General features: G+C 47.1%; 1 long non-coding RNA gene across 1 annotated transcript; it reads right to left on the bottom strand.

Annotated features, from left to right (window-relative positions):
* Positions 1–6,668: 6,668 nt before the first annotated feature.
* On the bottom strand, positions 6,669–14,861 carry LOC122484001. The gene is made up of 2 exons (XR_006297514.1): positions 14,543–14,861; positions 6,669–8,199 (listed from the first exon to the last, which is right to left on the bottom strand). It is a non-coding gene; the product is annotated as an uncharacterized LOC122484001 (long non-coding RNA).
* Between the last annotated feature and the right edge of the window lie 6 nt (positions 14,862–14,867).

Raw genomic sequence — 14,867 nt, 5'->3', positions numbered from 1 at the left:
GACACATAAAATGAACCATCGCAGATAGTAATCGATTGTTACTTAAAAATAAAATAAATATGGGGCGCCTGGGTGGCGCAGTCGGTTAAGCGTCCGACTTCAGCAAGGTCACGATCTCGCGGTCCGTGGGTTCGAGCCCCGCGTCGGGCTCTGGGCTGATGGCTCAGAGCCTGGAGCCTGTTTCCGATTCTGTGTCTCCCTCTCTCTCTGCCCCTCCCCCGTTCATGCTCTGTCTCTCTCTGTCCCAAAAATAAAAATAAACGTTGAAAAAATAAAATAAAATAAATATGCGTGAGCCTATACTCATATAAATAAATGGGGTAGAAGAAACAGCTCTTCTTTAAGTAGGATTCTAATAAATAAATGCGGAAGGAATGATAGAAACAGAGAATCAGGAGGCACCTGGGTGGCCTAGTCGGTTAAGCGTCTGATTCTTGATTTCGGTTCAGGCCAGCATCTCATGGTTTGTGAGTTTGAGCCCCGAGTCAGGTTCTGCGCTGACAGCCAGGAACAACAGGCTTGGGACTCTCTCTCTCCCTCTCTTTCTGCCCTTCCCCTGTTCTTTTGTACATGCGCGAGCTCTCTCTCTCTCTCTCTCTCTGTGTCTCAAAATAAATAAACATTTAAAAAATGAAAAGAAGTAGAAAATCATCATCAGGCAAACCCCACAGTAATAATTGTTGCATGAATCACTCATGGATGTTAAAATTAGTAAGTAAAGTATGTGAGAAACAACATATTTACATCAATCCAAAGTATCTCCCCAGAGATGTTTGCTAATCACGAAGAGAAAAACCTGGAAGGCACCACCTTAACCAAGTGGTCAAAGCGTACGTGTCCAGTTATAAGACGTACCAACATCACGGACCATGTAAGATGCAGGACTTACACGAGGACTTCACTTCTGGAGTATTCTTACCCAAAGCGAATCATCTCAAAGTACGCATGACAAAACATCAGAGAAATCCAAATTGAGGGATATTCTAGAAAATAGCTGGCCAGTACGCTTTAAAAAAAACAAAAAAAGGGTCAGGTTCATGGAAGAAAGATAAGGCTGAGACATTGTTCCAGATTGGAGGAGACCAGGGAGGCATGACAAGGGTGGTAACCAGCCTCCAAAATGGCCTGAGAGAGGCTGCTATTCATGGAACACGCCTGACCTGTGTACCAACAGGATATTGTGAAAACCACACAGCGTGATTTCTGAAGCTAGGTCATCAAGGACTTTGCAACTCCAGCTGTCCTTTCTCTGGGTGAAGCCAGAGGCCACTCGAGCAGCACCCTGGAGAGCCCCACGTGGTCGTGAACTAGAGCCTCCTGCAGTTACGTGAATAGGCCGCCTTGAAAGCGGATCCCCCAGTCCTCACCAAGACGTCAGATGACCACGGTCCAGGCTGACATCATGAACGCAACATTCTCCGAGACCCTGACCCAGAACTACCCAGCTAAGCAGCTCCCAAATTCCTGACCCACAGAAACTATGAGATAAAAAAAAAATATATATATATATATATATATTATATATATATATATTTGTTGTTTTAAGCTACTAAGTGTTAGGGTAATTGTCACATAACAATAAATAATACAGCAGTGATATGCAATTTGGAATCCTGGAATCCTGGAATTCCTGGACCAGGAAAAAGACATTAGTGGGACCATTGACACAGATAAAACAAGGTCTATAGTTTAGCTAATAGTATTATGGCTCTGTTAATTTCCTGGTTTCAATAACAGTCCTGTGGTTGTGTAAGATGTTAGCATTAAGAAAAGTTTGGTGAAGGGTATACAGGAACTCTCTGCACCGTTTTTGCAATTTCTTGCAAGCCTAAAATGATTTCAAAATCAATAGCTTTAAAAAAAGAAGAGAAAAATATTCCTAACGAAAGTAGAAGGAATAAACTTAACAAATACAAGAGGAGAAATGAATAAAATAGAAAAGGAATTTTGAAGTCAAAATTGGGTTCTTTGATAATACCAAGAAAATCGACAAACCTCTGGCAAGATTGATTCAGAACAATTATGTTTTTATTATTTTTTTAAAAAGTATTTATTTTTTATTTTGACAGAGAGAGAGAGAGAATGCGTCCAAGCAAAGGAGGGTCAGAGACAGTTACCATTTATTATAAATAAGTATCACTTATCAAGTCCCATGCTAGGCACTAAAAAATGTGGAATCTGCTCAATGTGTCACTGAAAATGGGAAATGGAGGGGCGCTTGGGTGGCTCAGTCAGTTGAGCCTCCCCCTCTTGTTTTCTGCTCAGGTAATGATCTCACAGTGGGTGGGATCGAGCCCTACATTGGGCTCTGCGCTGACAGCTCAGAGCCTGCTTGGGATTCTCTCTCTCCCTCTCTCTTTCTGCCCCCTCTCCTGCCACGTGTGTGCGCTCTTTCTCTCTGTCTCTCTCAAAGAAATAAACTGTAAAAAATAAAATAATATGGGGCACCTGGGTGGCTCAGTGGGTTAAGCGTCCAACTTTGGCTCAGGTCATGATCTCACGTTCGTGAGTTCAAGCCCCACGTCAGGCTCGGTGCTGACAGTGCGGAGCCTGGAGCCCTCTTCGAGTTCTGTGTCTCCCTCTCTCTCTGCCCTTCTCCCTCCCCTGCCCACCCTCTGTCTCTCTGTCTCTCTCTCTCAAAAATAAATAAACATTAAAAAAAATTTTTTAAATAATAAATAATAAAAAAATAAAAAATACAATAATAAAAAGTAGGGGTGTGGAAGTCAGGGAGATGTGTTGGGAGGAGGCAATGGAGAAACAGAAATGTTGCCAATGTTTTGTTCTTCAAATTTGGTGTTTATTATCGCACTCCATGGTTTATGTACATTTGACAACTATTTTGTACATATCAAGTATTTCACAATTTTAATTTTTTTAATGTTGATTGATTTTTGAGAAAGAGACAGAGACGGAGCTTGAGCGGGGGAGAGGCAGAGAGAGAGGGAGACACAGAACTCAAAGCCGGCTCTGGGCTCCAGCCTCCGCACTGTCAGGACAGAGCCTGACGTGGGGCTCGAACTCACAGACCGCGAGATCATGCCCTGAGCCGAAGTCGGAGGCTTAACTGACTGAGCCACCCGGGCGCCCCTCTTTCGCTCCCATTTTAAATGTCACTTCCTCATCCCATGTTTCGTTGTATTTTATTATTCACTACGAGGTGTGGCATTTAAATAGCTCCCTAACAATCTCCCTCGCTTTCTATATCCCTGACTTCCAGCCAAATGCAGAGGGTCTCCAGGGCACTCCGTGGGCCCCCAGGGGATGGCAGAGCCACAAAGTGGAAAGAGCCTGGGTTCTTGCATAAACAGATGGGAGCCTGCCCTCCGATGGCCCCTCTATCAAAGACACTTGGTGTGTTAGTTACCTGTTGTTGTAGAAAAATTATCCCAGAGCTTTGTGGTTTCGATCAAAAAGCAATTTACTCCCTCTCTGTTCCGTGGGTTAGGACTTCAGGAGCAACAGAGATAAAAGTCCTGACTCACCATCTCTCGTGAGGTTTGCAATCAAGATGTCAGCCAGAGCTTGGCACAAAACAGACACTCAGATCAATAGAGCAGAATAGAGAACCCAGAAATGGACCCACAAACATATGGCCAACTAATCTTTGAAAAGAAGGAAAGAATATCCAATGGAATAAAGACAGTCTCTTCAGCAAGTGGTATTAGGAAAACTGGACAGCGACATGCAGAAAAATGAACCTGGACCCCTTTCTTACACCAGACACACACAAAAAAACTCAAAATGGATGAAAGATCTAAGCATAAGACAGGAAGCCATCAAAATCCTCGAGGAGAAAGCAGGCAAAAACTTCTTTGACCTTGGCCGCAGCAACTTCTTACTCAAAACATCTCCGGAGGCAAGGGAAACAAAAGCAAAAATGAGCTATTGGGACCTCATCAAAATAAAAACTTCCGCACAGCCAAGGAAACAATCAGCAAAACTAAAAGGCAACCGACAGAATTGGAGAAGATATTTGCAAGTGACATAGCAGATAAAGGGTTAGTATCCAAAATCTATAAAGAACTTATCGAACTCAACACCCAAAAAAGGAATAACCCAGTGAAGAAATGGGCAAAAGACATGAATAGACACTTCTCCAAAGAAGACATCCAGATGGCCAACAGGCACATGAAAAGATGCTCCACATCACTCATCATCATAGAAATACAAATCAAAACCACACTGAGATACCACCTCACGCCAGTCAGAATGGCTATCATTAACAACTCGGGCAACCACAGATTTGTCGAGGATGCGGAGAAAGAGGATCTCTTTTGCACTGCTGGTGGGAATGCAAACTGGTGCGGCCACTCTGGAAAACAGTGTGGAGGTTCCTCAAAAAACTAAAAATAGAACTACCCTACGACCCAGCAATGGCACTACTAGGCATTTATCCAAGGGATACAGGTGTGCCGTTTCGAAGGGACACAAGTACCCCCATGTTTATAGCAGCACGATCGACAATAGCCAAAGTATGGAAAGAGCCCAAATGTCCATCCATGGATGAATGGATAAAGAAGATGCGGTATATAGATACAATGGAGTATTACTCGGCAATCAAAGAGAATGAAATCTTGCCATTTGCAACTACGTGGATGGAACTGGAGGGTATTATGCTAAGCGAAATTAGAGAAAGACAAAAATCCTATGACTTCACTCCTATGAGGACTTTAAGAGACAAAACAGATGAACATCAGGGAAGGGAAGCAAAAATAATATAAAAACAGGGAGGGGGACAAAACAAAAGAGACTCTTCAATACGGAGACCAAACTGAGGGTTACGGGAGGGGTTGTGGGAGGGGGGATGGGCTAAATGGGTCAGGGGCACTAAGGAATCTACTCCTGAAATCATTGTTGCCCTAGATGCTAACTAACTTGGATGGAGATTTTAAAAATAAATTAAATTAAAAAAAAGAGAGAGACGCCAATCAATCAATCAATCAATAAAAAAGATGTTGGCCCGAGCTGTCATCATCTGAAGGCTTGGTAGGGACGGAGGCTTGTTTACAGGGTCCCCTTCCCTGGGGGCTCACTCTCATGGCTGTGGGCTGCAGGGCCTCAGCTCCGACCCTGTGGTCCTGCCTGCGTGTCTGCACGCCATGGCAAGTGGCTTCCCCCAGAGTGAGTGACCCAAGGCAGAGGGCAAGCAGGAAGCCAAAGTGCCTCTTGTGACTGGATGTCACATTTTTCAGCCACCATTTACTCATTAGAAGTGCATGACCCAGCCCAGCGCCCGCTCAAGGGAGGAGAATTAGGGACCGCCTCTTGCCTAGAGGAGTATCCAGAACGCATGGACACCTCCCAGACGCACCATGCCCTGGCTGAACCCATTCACCCACCTACGAGGTACCTGCACCTGAGGAGAAGCAAATATGATAACCAGAAGGCTGTTTGACTGTGAACTTGGGCCACGGGAGTCGCTGGGCACGCACCTCCTTACATTCTCCTGTGTTTGTCTGTGTGGATCCCATCCCTCTTTTTTTTTTTTTAATGTTTATTTATTTTTGAGAGAGAAAGAGAAAGACAGCGCCCAAATGGTAGAGGGGCAGAGAGAGAAGGAGACACAGAATCTGAAGCAGGATCCAGACTCTGAGCTGTGAGCACAGAGCCCGATGCGGGGCTCGAATCCACAAACTGCGAGATCATGACCTGAGCTGAAGTCGTAGACTCAACCGACTGAGCCACCCAGGCACCCCTATTTATTTATTTTTGAGAGAGAGAGAGAAAGAGAGAGAGAGAGAGCACGCGCAAACAGGGGAGGGGCAGAGAGAGAGGGAGAGAGAGAATCCCAAGCAGGCTCCATACTGTCAGCACAGAGCCTGATTCAGGGCTCGAACTCACAAACCATGAGATCGTGACCTGAGCTGGATGCCTAACTGACTGAGCTACCTAGGTGCCCCACCCCTAATACCTTTTTTGGTACATTTGGGTAAGAGGTGCTGTCCCTGGACCTGTCCTTAGCCCACGCCTGTATTCTACGTCCCTTTACAGATGCCCTCAGGACCTGCGTTCAGAGTTACGACATGGCTCCCGGTCTCTGCTCTGCCCTCCGATGACGCTCAGGCTGTCTAGCCTGGTGGTGACCGTTCCCTGGCTTTTCCCAGAGACTGTGAGGAAAGGCTTAGCCCAGACACTGCTTGGGTTAGGGGCGTAATTCACCACAGGCCCCGGGGGACCTGGGTCCGGACGGTGGGGCCTGTTGGCTCACAAGAAGTGCTAAGGTGCATTGGGAACCTGGCTCGGCCAGGACTCAGAGACACCCAGCAGGGTGACTCTGGCTAAGTTCCCTGGCCTCTCTGAGCTTTTTCTTTCTCAGCAATAAAATGGCCACTTGCGGGGCACCTGGGCAGCTCAGTCAATTAAGCATCCGGCTTTGGCTCAGGTCACCATCTCCCAGTTCGTATGTTCAAGCCCCGCGTCGGGCTCTCTGCTGTCAGCACGGAGCCTGCTTCAGATCCTCTGTCCCCCTCTCTCTGCCCCTCCCCCACTTGTTCTTTCCTTCTCTCTCTCTCTCTCTCTCTCAAAATAAATAAATAAAAACTTAAAAATAATTTGATAAATAAATAAATAAATAAATAAATAAAATGGCACCTCGGGGTGCCTGGCTGGCTCAGTCAGTAGAGCATGCGACTCTTGATCTTGGGGTCATGAGTTCAAACCCCACGCTCAGCTTAGAGTTTACTTTAGAAAACAAACAAACAAACAAACAAACAAACAAACAAAAAACAATGGCAGCTTGTCACAGGACAGGGATTGAGAAAATGGACAAGGGATAAAGTAAAAGGGGTGAGAACAGGGCTACGGGGCCACCCTGCCTGGGTTTCGGGGCTGACGGTCTTTCCCTAGCAGCTCTGCAAAGCCCGGGCGAGTTGCTCAGTCTTTCTGTACCTCGGTCTCCTCGTCCACGAACCGCGCACGATCACAGAACCTGGCTCGTGGGGCCGTTGTAAGAATTCAAACCACGCCCGGCATCCAGTCGGAGCCCAGCACACACGGGCTGTGTGATAATCCTTACGATTTGCGGCATCCACAGGGGAGCAATTTTCATTATTTCAAACCCTGCGCCGACGGAGGCCACAGACGTGGGAGCAATTACAATACGGGGTCGTACGAGACTGTGTCCACGCTGGCTCGGTGCCACGGGCGCCAAGAGGAGGGAGGGATTCATTTGGGTTCACAGCCGGTGCCTGGCAGTGTCTCAGACGAGTGGAAGCGGGTGTAGCCATCTGGCTCACGTGGCGGCCGTCCCAGGCTCCTTCCAGCTGCCTTCTTGGACTGCAGAGGTTGGGATGATCAAACGAAGCCAAACAGAGCAAAACAACAACAACAACAAAACCACATATGCTTCAGCTGTTCCGTGGCAACCACGGGAGACTTAACTCTGGAACCCAGTGAAATAGAGCCCCCCCCCGCCCCGGTATTCCTTCTGTCCCTGTGCTTCCCAAACCGGGGCACCGCGGAGCCTTCCAGGCCCCTGGATGGCAGTGTCATCTCACTGGAACAGCCGCGTCCCCACTGCCTGTGGTATGCCACCTCAAGTGGCTCTGACTGGAACCCTGTGCAGGAGGAAATGATTTCAAACAATCGCAACAGGGACTGTCCCCTCGCTTCTCCACGCAGCTGCTGCCCTCTGTGTCCCTGATTCGGCCAGAACCGACCACTTCAGGGCCATCAGGCCCAAGACAATGCACGTATCCACCCATCTATTCATCTACCCAAACGTTTGTTTATTTACTCCTTCAATATTTACGGAGGGCCCACCAGGCCCTGGACCTGGGGCTGGGAACGGGGAGACAAACCGGGTACGATGCCCACTGTTTGGGCCGTCTATCGCTGTGAAACAAACCAGCCTAAAACCTAAAGGTTTGCACCAACAACCGCCGTTTCATTCCTCACCGTTTTGCAGTTTGGGCAAGGCTGAGTGAAGCGCACAACTCTTTTCTCCCCCATGTGGCATCATCTGGCACAGCCAGCTGTCTTCCCGGCAAAGGAGGGGCTTGCTCGGGAATCGCTGAGAATTTACAATCTGGGACGAGCCAGCTGCCACGGTGAAACCGCAGGCAAGTCCCCGAACAAGGGAGAGGGCCGTTCTTTGATAGAGGCAAGTGGGGCGTCGGGAGTCATAAACGGGGAGCTTGACGTATGGTGGCTTCTCAGTGGCTGAGCTGCGACTGTCTGTCCTTGGCTGGGCTGTGGCTGGAGGAAGAAGAAATGAGCCTTCCTCCCGCTGGGATGGTCGGTAAAATAGTACCTATCCGCTCTTCGAGTTCCTTCCCTCCCCTTTGGCTCTGCAGTTGACAGCTAATGTTGGGCGTGAGAGCTCCCCCTGCTGGCCTCCTGGCTCCCTTCTAATGAGGTTTCCTTTCATCCCTTCTCACCCGGGCAGGGGCTCCATAGAGAGAAGAAACAGAATCGAATAAATGCGTGTCAGATAAACGATGGGAGGAATTCCTGACGTGTGCCCCCTGGAGCCGATACCCAGCTGAGTTGAGGAGTGGGCAGCGCTCGTCAAGGAGTGCCCAGAATTGTCTCCATTTCGACGCCTGCCTCAGGTAAGGAAGCCAATGCCCAAGGAGCTGGGACAGGTAATGAGCAAGAGTGAACTTGGCCGCTGGGGACGGGAAGCAGCTCTCACTGGGGAGGTGGGCCCCGTGAGGCTCCTGGAGAAGCCACGAATCCTTACTTCTTGTGCGAAATCATGTATTTTAAGCAACGACGACTAATTTATAAAACTTGTCAGTGCTGCGCAGGTCAAACAAAACTCAACCCAGGGTCGGATGTGCCTGTGGGCAGGTGGCTCCAGTCTCTGATCTGAAGGCTGCTTGTCCTCCAGATTGTCAGTGGTGCCCTTCTCCACGAAGCTTCAGGCTCACCTGGCCACCCAGCTCCCAGCGACCTGGAATTGCTACTGCCTTTGTTTTTAAATCTTTATTTATTTTTCTGTGTATGAAAGGAATCCCCTTTCTTGGTGAAAAATTCAAACCTTACAGAAATGTCTAACCCATAAATACAGACACAATCCTATCGCTACCTTCCACCCACATCACCACCAGGACTCGTTGGTGAATATTCCTGCGGATATTTTAAGGGATTTTTTCCCCCCTCGGTTCACAAAACTGAAATCTTACTGTATAACCATTGTACAATCTCTTTTTGCCATAATAACATGGGGTGGACAACTTTTCATGGCAGTGACAATGGACTCAATTTATCCTTTTTTTTTTTATTTTTTTAAATGTTTATTTATTATTGAGAGACAGAGCATGAGCAGGGGAGGGGCAGAGAGGGGGAGACACGGAATCCGAAGCAGGCTCTGAGCTCTGAGCTGTCAGCACAAAGCCCGACGCAGGGCTCGAACCCATGAACCGTGAGATCATGACCCGAGCCGCAGTCGGACGCTTAACCGACTGAACCACCCCGGCACCCAGATTGTATATATACATTTTAAAAGCAGTGGAATATACAATTCCACCAAAAAACCTTTTTGATCTAGATTGAAATTTTAGGTCCATTTGGAGAAGAATTGAGAGTTTTACAACCCTGAGCTTGTTAACCCTCTGGGCCTGATAAAGTCTTCTGTTGTCTGTATCTCAGGAGGAGGAATGGAGATAGTTAACAACTGACTCATCTTAAAAATATTTATTGGTCTATTTTTGTTCTCAGTTTTAGCACATCTTTTATTTTCCAGAAGTTGTCCATTTCACCTAAGTTTTCCAATGTATTGCCATAAAATTCCACCTACTCTATTTATATTATTTTAAAACCTCTGCTGTGTCTGTGGTTATTTCTGGTTTCCATTCTTTATATTATTTGGACCTCAACTCTTTTTTTATCAGTGTTTTTTTTTTTAATTTTTTAAAAACTTTTATTTATTTTTGAGAAAGCGAGAGAGGGCGTGAGCAGGGGAAGGTCAGGAAGAGAAGGAGACAGAATCCGAAGCAGGCTCCAGGCTCTGAGCTGTCAGCACAGAGCCCGACGCAGGGCTCGAACTCACAGATCGCGAGACCATGACCCGAGCCGAAGTCTGACACTTAACTGACCGAGCCACCCAGGTGCCCCCTTTTTTGATCAGTCTTGACAGCAGTCTATCTTGGGGGGGTGACCGATCAGGTGGAGGCTGGTGTCTCAGAGGTGAAAGAATTCACCCAAGGCAGAACAAAGGAGTTAGAAGTTCATGGAATACACCGCAAGGGAAGGAGGGCAGGACAGCAAAGAGATTGTCTGCCTGGAGGCGGGGTGGGGGGCTGTAGTTAAGGGGAGGAGGTCAGGAGGTAGGGGAGGTTCGTGTGGAATTTTCTTTTTGGTGCCTATGACCGGTTGTAAGTAGCCCCTTGGTCAGCTAGGGCTTATGGGTATTTTGAGGTGTGGCACCTGATAGGTGGTCACGGTGGGCCCCCTCTACCTTTCTCAGGTTCCCACTGCTCAAGCCTGTTGCCTAAAAGCAGCCTCTACATATCTTATTATTAGCGAATTCAAAGTGCCAGCTTTCACCTTTGTTAATCTCTAGTTCAGCTTTACTTATTTTATTAATTTCTACTTTGCTGTTTCCTTGACTTTTTCATTGGTAAAATTCACATACCATAATATTCACCATTTGAAAGTGTACAATTCAGCGATTTTAAGTATAGTTACCAAGTTGGGCAACTGTTACTAGTACGTATGCCAGAACATTTCTATCACCCCCAAAGGCAACCCCACATCCATTAGCCATCGCTCCCCGTTTCCCAATCCAGCCCCTGGCATCCACTAAATTTCTGTCTATGTGGACTTTACTCTTCCAGATATTTAACATAAATGGAATGATACAATATGTCTAGCTTCTTTCACGGAGCATAATGTTTTCAAGGTTCATCAGTGTTATAGCATGAATCAGCACTTCGTTCCTTTTTATAGCTGAATAATACTCCATTGTATAGATATGTTACATTTTGTTTTTCCGTTCACGGACCTTTGGGTTTCCACTTTTCAGCTATGTTGAATAATGCTGCTACAAACACTCATGTACAAGTGTTTATGTGAACAGACATTTTCACTTCTCCTGGGGATGTAAGCAGGAGTGGCATCGCGGGATCATAGGGTAACTCTCCGTTCATTTTCTTGAGGAAACGCCAAACTGTTTTCCAAAGGACCTGTACTATTTTCCCCTGCTAGAAATGCGTGAAGGCTCCAATGTCTCTACATCTTTGCTAATACTTGTTATTATGGGGCTTTTTGTGTGTGTCTCTTTTATTATAACCGTCTGGGCGTGAAGTGATCTCATTGTGGTTTTGGTTTGCATTTCCTTCGTGTGCCTATTGGCCTTTTCTTCTTTGAAAGAAATTTCTGTTCAACTCCTTTGCCATTTTTGAATTGGGTTATCTGCCTTTTTATTATTGAGTTGGAAGGATTCTTTTTATGTTCTAGATACAAGTCTTTCATCAGATATATGGTCTGCAAATCTTTTCTGTTATTCTGTGGGTTGTCTCTTCAATTTCTTGATGCTGTCTTTTGAATTTGACAGGGACTGCTGAATTTTTAGATCAACTTTAGGGACCATGCCGTCTAACAATATTAAGTCCTATAACCCATAGATATCAGATATCTTTCCATTTATTTAATGTTTATTTTTGAGAGAGAGAGAAGATCCGAAGCAGGCTCCGTGCTGACGGAGAGCCTGATGGCGGGGCTCAAACTCACAAACGGTGAGATCATGACCTGAGGACTGGAGCCAAAGTCAGACGCTTAACTGACTGCGCCACCCAGGCATCCCTCTATGTGTCTATTTTTGTGTCAGTACCACACTGTTTTCATTACTACAGCTTGTAGTATAACTTAAAATCTGGAAATGTGATGCCTCCAGCTTTGTTTTTCTTTACCAAGATTGTTTTCGCTGTTTGGGGTCTTCTGTGGTTCCATACAAATTTTAGGATTATTTGTTCTCGTTCTGTGAGTAATGCTATCGGTATTTTGATAGGGATTGCATTAAGTCTGTAGATTGCTTTGGGTACTATGGACATTTTAACAATATTTGTTCTTCCAATCCCTGAGCATGAAATATCTTTCCACTTGTATCATCTTCAATTTCTTTCATCAACGTTTCGTAGTTTCCAGAGTCCAAGTCTTTCGCTTCCTTGGTTAAGTTTATTCCTAGATACTTTATTATTTTTGGTGCAATTATAAATGGGATTGCTGCCTTAATTTCTTTCTGTTGCTTCATTATTGGTGTATAGAAATGCAGTGGGTTTCTGTACATTGAGTTTCTATCCTGTAACCTTACTAAATTCGCTTATTGGATCAGGAACAGGACGAGTCATACGCATGACACATCTGGGGTCCCCACAAATAGGGCATATGCCTGACAGGCAGAGCGTGGGGAGAGGAGACAAGACGTGAACGGAGGTGTCAGAAGATCTTTCTGGCCATTGTAGGGGCAATAAGTGGAGAGCAGAGAATAGGAAAGGAGACCAGTCGGGTGGCTGTTAAACTGGACCAGGCATAAGATGGTGACAGCCTGGACTAAGAAGGCCAGGAGATGGCGATGGAAACACTTCGAAGGCAGACTCAGTAGGACTTCATCTCTCTCTCTCTCTCTCTTTTTTTTAATGTTTATTTATTTTTGCGAGCGAGAGAGACAGAGCCTGAGCAGGGGAGGGGCAGAGAGAGGGAGACACAGAAACCGAAGCAGGCTCCAGGCTCTGAGCTGTCAGCACAGAGCCCGACACAGGGCTCAAACTCACGGACCGCAAGATCATGACCGGAACCCGCGAGATCATGACCGGAACCCGCGAGATCATGACCTGAGCCGAAGTCGGCTGCTTAACCGACTGAGCCAGCCAGGTGCCCCTCCCACCCCCAGGACTTCATCTCTTGAGTAATATACCGTAAGAGCCTCCTGTTCCCCCCCCCCCCCCCCGCTTTGCCTGCAACCCCACTCCATTCAATAGCACAGGTGCTAGAGTGACCCTCTTACCTAAGTAGAGCCTTTTACAATATCTCTGCTCATGGCTCCTCATGTCACTCAGACTAAAAGCCAAAGTCCTGGTAATGGCTAATGCCACCTGGTTCTGCCTCCTCCTCCTCCTTACCCTTTTGCTATTTCCACTCTGGCCACACCCACGTCCTCCAACAAACCAGGACAGGTCGACTCTTACCTAGCTGCAACTCTTTACCCAGATATCCACTTGGCTCACGCCTCTACCTCCTTCAAGTCTTTGTCCAGCTTCTCACTGATATGGCAACGTGCTTCAAGCACCCTACCGCACTCCTGACCCCCTTTTGTTCTGCCTTTTTTTTTTTTTTTTTTTTTGCCTAGAGCACTTATTATTCATTGCCTCCCAACGTAGTAGAGAATTCACTCACATCATGCGTATTGTCTATCATCCAGCACATTTACCAGAATAAAACGCCAAAAAGGCAGAGATCTGTGTTTTGTTCACGGACATCCTAAGTTCCTAGAACAGGCTGCATCTGACACATACTCGCAGACAACTGAATAAATGACTTATTTACCAGTCGGGATGTGGGGACAGACGGGAGAGGGACAGGGGAACAAGATGCCCACGTTTCCGGAGCCGGGAAAGAGGGGATGACTAGGGACACTGAAGTGTTTTAAAAACAGGAGATATTCTAGTAAAGACCAGACGTGGGAGTCATCCCCACTCGGGTGGGGAAATGGAATCCACAGGAGCAGAGGACATTATGTACACAAAACAAACAGAAGGGGCCAACGTGGACACCGACATTTAAATAAAAGGACAGAGGGAGGAAAGGGGCAGATGTACAGCCAGAGAGAAAAGCAGAGGCCTGTGGGATCACAGAAGTTGAAGGAGGAGACTTTTTACAAGAGGAAAGAGATCGAGTCAAGCGAGAACCGAAAGCTGACCATTGGTTTTAGTCACTAGAAAGTAATAGATGGCCTCGCGGGGGAGCCATCCCTGTGACAGCTAAATTGGTCAGGCCAGTCGGGGAGGTGGTGAAGGTGATGAGGCCAACCAACAGCACGGGAATCTAGAATCAGACACACCCGATGCCAATCCCAGGACAGGTCTTGTTAAATCTCTGAACATCAACAGTCCCAAGTCCAAAATGAGTATAGCACCTTCTAGCTCATGAACTGTAGTGCTTGGACGTTAAATGCGACGGAGGACAACGCAAGGCACAAATTGGGTGTATCGGCTTCATTCTGTCAACGAGCCGACTGGGTTGGCTGCGACTGCGACACAAACAAATACTACGCAGCCCAAGATCAGTAGTAGCTGCGATTACGGCCCGGGGCTGAACACAAGGAGAGCAAAGCTGTAGGCGCCGGGAAGCTGAAGTCAATCCCTTTGCATTGAACACCATCCCAACATTAGCCGGAATTAAAGGTCTGCCTTCTTAATCCCAGACACATCAGGCTGCCCCTCCCTTTTGTGGCGCAGCAAATGTTCCCGCTGGGCAGACACAGATCACCCGCCCACGGACTGCGCCCCCCCTACCCCCCAACCCTGCCAGCTGTCCGCCCACTGGGGTTGGACCCAGACCTAGGCAACGCTGCCTTCCGTCCCTAGCAACCGCTCACCTGCTTTTCTCTTTCCACCGGCCAGCAAATGTCCTTCCTTTTCTTATTGGTCCGCGTAACTCTATCTAGGCCAATTAGTAGCAGCCACGGGGACCCAACTCACTCCCACACAAATAGGGGGTGATCGCGGAGAAGCAAATTTTTCTTTTCTGAACCCAGTTCTCCAAGGAAGCCTCTTATTTGTGAAGTTGTTGCGAAATCTTCTGGAATGAGACTCTAAAACATTTTATTTCTCTTAAGCCCGTAATGCTTGTCCCTTGCACACTCCCCCTTCCAAGTGGTACGGCCCACACGAAGCCCCACCTTCCAGCCTCTTTGAGAGCCT

The sequence above is a fragment of the Prionailurus bengalensis genome, chromosome D1, assembly GCF_016509475.1.
Source record: "Prionailurus bengalensis isolate Pbe53 chromosome D1, Fcat_Pben_1.1_paternal_pri, whole genome shotgun sequence".
Classification (NCBI taxonomy): domain Eukaryota; kingdom Metazoa; phylum Chordata; class Mammalia; order Carnivora; family Felidae; genus Prionailurus; species Prionailurus bengalensis.
The sequence above is the reverse complement of the archived record's forward strand: the minus strand, read 5'-3'. Positions and strand labels throughout refer to the sequence as shown.